Below are 5631 nucleotides of genomic sequence, written 5' to 3'. Positions count from 1 at the left end.
AGGGTTCCCCCCTCCCTCTGTGTGCCACCTTCACCCCCAAAATTGTCTTGGAGGGGTTGGGAAATTCCCTGGACCAATGCACAGGGGAAAGGGGGGAGGGATCTTCCTATCTGGCAAGATATTTCAAAAACCTCTAAGCAATGAAAAACCTTCAGAGTGCAAAGCAGGGCCAATGAAGTGTATGGCCTGGGGCGATTCTGAGGGCCAATTCTGGAGGGTTGAACTCTTGGGCCTGAGGGTCCCCACATTTGTGCAAGGGGGAAGAGTGGGAATGCTTCAGTCACTGGGCTCCACTGAAAATGGCTTCTCCATGCGAACCAAGAAGTAACCTCTCCGGACAACGGAACTGTCAGTTTGCATTTCTCAGTACAGAAAGTATTGATCTGATGTGTAGATATCTTTCCTATTCTGATTAATTCAAGAATGTTCTAGAATAAGGTCACCAGATTTTTTAAATGAATCCGGGGATACTTTTTTTTTGGGGGGGGGAGAGAGAAAAAGTTATTACTTCTTAATATATTTTTTAATATCTTCTCCTCTGTCACGTGGCCTTCCTCTGGGTTCCGGCCTGCTCTCTCGGAGCACTAGTCACCGTGGAGGTAGGCTCAGGTTGGGCCTGTGCTCGGCCACCTGTCCCTGCCCTCCCAGTGCTCTCCTACCTCTCCTCCTCAGCAGTGGTGCAGCAGCATGGGTAGGCCAGGGCTTCTTTCTTTTTTCTCCTTCTCCCTCTTCTTCTTCTTCTTCTTCTTCTTCTTCTTCTTCTTCTTCTTCTTCTTCTTCTCTCCCCTTTCCTTTTGTGTTGGCTCCGGGGTTTTCCTGGCCCCGGAGCACTGCTGGGCAGTCTGCCAGGTGCTCTTGCTCCCGGCTTGATTTGGGTCATGGGGGAGTCAGTGGCTTCCCCAGTTGACGTGCTGGCCATCCCTGGTTCCCCTTCAGTAGTGGTGGTGACAGCGGCAGTCTCAGCAGCCTAGAGCCAGCCTGGTAGCTTCAGGAGCTGCTCACTGCCGTGGCGCCCACCATGTTGCCTCACTGGAAGTCCCCATATGATGTGTCTTGTGCCGTTGAACCAATCACGCAACATTCATTCCCTACTAATAAATCTACAACACTTAAAATATAAATCCAGGGACATTAAATGAAATCCGGAGACATTCCGGGGATGGATTTGTCAGGGGACAGATTTGTAAATCTGGGGACTGTCCCCGGGAACGGGGACATCTGGTGAAGCGTGTTCTCCATAATAGAGAGCACGTGTTGCGGTGGGGGCCAAAAAGGCCACCCCACTGTTGTTGGGCAAATTGGCCACATGCTGTGATTGGGCAGGGAGTGTTGCTGGGGAGAATGTTATGTTGCTAAAGTGTGGGAGGGGTCAGAGGTCTTAAATTCAGGGCTCGCAGCCTGAGGCCTTCTCTTGGACTGCGTGCACCGGATCACCCGCCTACCCTCCCTGAAAAGGGGGGGGGGTTCGTTGTCCTCTGACCTTGCTATGCCTGTCATGGGGTCGTCTGCCTTGGGGCAGGAGCCTGGTAGGAATTTTGTCCATTTGGCTGATTGGCTGTTGCCATTTGTTTTTTGCTACTGCGTAGCAAATAGTCACAACTTGTAAGGTTGGCAGTTAGGCATTAGTTAAAATTGGTTGGTGGAGGGGTAAGTGCCTACCCCTCCAATGGTGGTGCGGAAAGGGAATTCCGTTAAAGGAATCTAGGGGCTTGCCATCCCTTTCGTCCTAGTCCCTGGCCTCGGACTTGGGCCGTGCAAGCCCCAGGGGGCATGTGGGTGAGAGATGAGGGACTGATGCTCAGCTTCATTTCTCCCCATATGGTTCTCCTATACTGGCTTCCACTGGAATCCGGAAGTCAGTTCTGTCCCCCTGACTGGCTTCCGCTGGAATCTGGAAGTCAGTTCTGTCCCTGGGGCAAGGGCTTCCGCTGGAATCCGGAGGTCAGTTCTGTCCCTGGGGCAAGGACAGATAGTCGTAACCAATGCCTAAGCAACCACTCACGTGTGTATATTTAAATAAATTTGTGGCCAAATTCATGCCAAAAACCTTAAACAAAAATTGATGTGTGATGTGTGAGTTATTGGGGTGGCCTGGGGGACCTCGACGTGCAACCATAATCTAGAAGTTTTCTTTCCGTGTGCTAATCCTGAATGTATTTGATCTGTGACCATTATGCCCATTTGCCTTCAAAAAGCTCTGCTTTTGCCTCTGGCAATTGCCTCTGGTCTATTTTTTGGGAACTCTGCAATGTGTTTAAGTCATCCTCCTCCACACACGACAGAAACAACTCTTCTTTTCTTATCTCTGCGGCTGCAAAATCCCTGCACTCTTCCACCACTGGGCTCCATTGAAATGGCTTCTCAAGAAATGGGTGCAGCTGGTGCACAAGCTTTAACTGTGCAAATGCACTCCTGACCACCACGGAAGACCTGGGCATCCAATACTCAGGGCTGAGTCCAGGACCACGCCCAAACTGTGAACTTGTATCTTCTGGGGGAGTGTTACCCCATCCAGCACAGGCTGAATTATTATTCCCTGTTCTGCCTTCCAACTGACCAAGAGCACTTATGCCTAGATTGTTTCAGTTTGTTCACCCTCACTGAAGAAGAAGAAGAGGAGGAGGAGGAGGAGGAGGAGGAGGAGGAGGAGGAGTTTGGATTTGATATCCTGCTTTATCACTACCCTAAGGAGTCTCAAAGCGCCTAATAATCTCCTTTCCCTTCCTCCCCCACAAGAAACACTCTGTGAGGTGAGTGAGGCTGAGTGACTTCAGAGAGAAGTGTGACTAGCCCAAGGTCACCCAGCAGCTGCATGTGGAGGAGCGGGGACGCGAACCTGGTTCACCAGATTACAAGTCCACCGCTCTTAACCACTACACCATGCTGGCTCCCAGCTGGACCGAGACAGCTTCCTTAGATTTAGGTGGAAAGGAGAACTAGAGCTGGGTGCAATCAACATACGGATAACTCTGAACCCCGAAGCTCTGGAATACTTCTTCCAGTGGTTTCATGTAAATGTTACATAGCATGGGTGACAGAACAAAACCCTGAGGCCAATGGCCATGGCGTCAAACAGGAGCCCCCCAGCACCACCTTCTGGGCTTGCCCCTCTAGGAAGAAATAGAACCACTGCAAAACAGCAATAGAATCTAATCAGTCTGGTGGAGCCTTTGCTGGGCCTGGAAGAGCATAAAAATAGGATGAGCCATCCTTTCTTCCTCCTCTCCTTCATGGCATCTTCTCCTACCATATGCTCCTACTCGCTTGCACTTCGACTGCCATCAAACCGTTCCAAGATTCTGCACAAACACCGGGCTCAGATGAAAAGCATGCAAATGAAGTAAGAGCATTCAAAATAAGCAGATTTCAATCCATTTTAATGATTTGTGTAGTTAAATGTGAGTTTCTATGGCTCCCTCTGTTCAGAATTAGAAAGTCTTGTCCAGAGGCAAATTTCGCACAGCTCAGGGGTGCTGTTTTCTATGCAAAGGTTCTGGAAGTATCCTTTGCTGGTTTCCCCAGGTCCTACAACAAGGCTGCTAGGAATTCCAGCTATATCGACAGAGGGGATAATTAAAAAGACATCTCAAGTCTCCAAAGGATCGTTGTCAGAATCCCGCCCAATACGGACCCTCAGGAGGCCTCCTCTGAGGAAGAGGTGTGAGAGAACTTCAACTGAGGACATGGAAGAACCTGCAATAATCCCAAGGGCAGCCTAAAGTCATTTTGGCCTCCTCATAACCCTGTCAACCATATCCTGATCTCTGCCTTGAACCCAAATCTTCCCTCTTTGTCACCTGGGACTCAAGAGCAAAGGTGCTTGCAGACCTGGCAAGAAGGGGCAGGCGAATCCATCCATTTTGGTTAGGAAACCACTATTCCCATGTTGGAGCTACGATTCCCAGATCATTAAACCACTCTGACAATTGTAGCTCTGTGAGCGGAATAGAGATCTCCTAAAAACTCTCAGCACCCTTAACAAACTACTGTTCCCAGGGTTATTTGGGGGAAGCCAGGATTGTTTAAAGCAATATGATACGGTTTTAAATGTACAGTGGTACCCCGGGTTACATACGCTTCAGGTTACAAACTCTGTTAACCCAGAAATAGTACCTCGGGTTAAGAACTTTGCTTCAGGATGAGAACAGAAATCGTGCTCCAGCGGTGCGGCGGCAGCAGGAGGCCCCATTAGCCAAAGTGGTGCTTCAGGTTAAGAACAGTTTCAGGTTAAGAACGGACCTCCGGAACGAATTAAGTACTTAACCCGAGGTACCACTGTATAGTGCAGATAGGGCTTCAGCGGCGGATGTCATCATCAAAAGTTGACTTCCACACATGAAACTGCCACATTGCATCTACATTTTCAGACAGGACCAGCCCTTCCATTAGGCAAAGTGAGGCAAGTGCCACAAGTGGATTGTTCTCCTCTCAGGCCAAACACTTGCCTCAGTTAGCTGGTCTCTTAGCTCCTCCCACCTGCCAAAACTCACCTCCCCCCCCCCCTCACTTTAAGAAGAACCTGTAAGGGGGAAAGTCCTTCCCTCAGAGTGGGACACTCTGATTAGGGCAGTTGTGACAGTATCCGTGCTGCTGTCATGATCTGCTATGGGGGAGTTTAAAGTTGTAGTAACTTCAAACTTTTTTCTTTAAAAAAATGTTTTTTAGGGAGAAAAGAGGGGGGAGATGCAGAGGAAGGAGGATGGCAACAGCTCTGCAGCAATGGCTCAATCTCTTAATGGGGTTTTTTTTTCAGAGGTTCAGTAAAATGAGACTAGAAAACTTGCATACACCTACAGAGGCCTAGGCTATGGTGTGATAAGGGGGTTGGCTCATTTCCCCTGTCTTTTGAAGCCAAGCTGGTAGAGCTATAGTCAATTAACAGGGAAGCAGGGTGTGAGGAGCATAACCTTGATTTAAAGGGATACTTGCCTAGAAAATCCCCATATAAATTTTGGCAGAAAAACAAACACGCCTCCAACAAACAGAAAATCACAAACATTTGTCTTTCCTATGCAATAATCAATACAGTTTCTAGTCACCTTTTCATTCTAATCCCGCATTTGCAGTGTTGATTTAAAGTGTTTTTCTGTCAGTTCTTCCACAGCTTTCACAGGATACCTGGCATGAGCTGGTTCATTTTTCATAGCTATAACATTCTCACCCTGCAGGAATTGGGTCTGTAAATGAAAGGAGACGCCTATCTGAAACAGGATTTCAAATGGAGAATGAATAGTGCCTAGGGTGAGTTGGCATTTCATGTAGCAAGAGGGGAGCTTAAAATGGTACTTGGTAGACAACGATGGTTAACTATTGGGAGATAGGATAGATGTTAGGAAAAAGATGGTGTAGTTCATGGGTAGGCAAACTAAAGCCCAGGGGCCGGATCTGGCTCTTTCACCTTCTAAATCCGGCCCGGGGACGGTCCGGGAATCAGCATGTTTTTACATGACTAGAATGTGCACTTTTATTAAAAATGCATCTCTGGGTTATTTGTGGTGCATAGGAATTCATTCATTTTTCCCCCTTCAAAATATAGTCCGGCCCCCCACAAGGTCTGAGAGACAGTGGACTGGCCCCCTGCTGAAAAAGTTTGCTGACCCCTGGGCTAGTCCATCAATCACCAGGAAGCAC

The 5631-nt window shown here is 48.4% G+C and overlaps 1 long non-coding RNA gene across 1 annotated transcript; it reads right to left on the bottom strand.

Annotated features, from left to right (window-relative positions):
- Window positions 1-3360: 3360 nt before the first annotated feature.
- On the bottom strand, window positions 3361-5187 carry LOC307212280. Its single transcript, XR_013836934.1, has 2 exons — window positions 5040-5187; window positions 3361-3552 (listed from the first exon to the last, which is right to left on the bottom strand). It is a non-coding gene; the product is annotated as an uncharacterized lncRNA (long non-coding RNA).
- Between the last annotated feature and the right edge of the window lie 444 nt (window positions 5188-5631).

Source organism: Podarcis cretensis, assembly GCF_951804945.1.
Source record: "Podarcis cretensis genome assembly, chromosome: 3".
In the NCBI taxonomy this organism is placed as follows: Eukaryota; Metazoa; Chordata; class Lepidosauria; order Squamata; family Lacertidae; genus Podarcis; species Podarcis cretensis.
The sequence above is the reverse complement of the archived record's forward strand: the minus strand, read 5'-3'. Positions and strand labels throughout refer to the sequence as shown.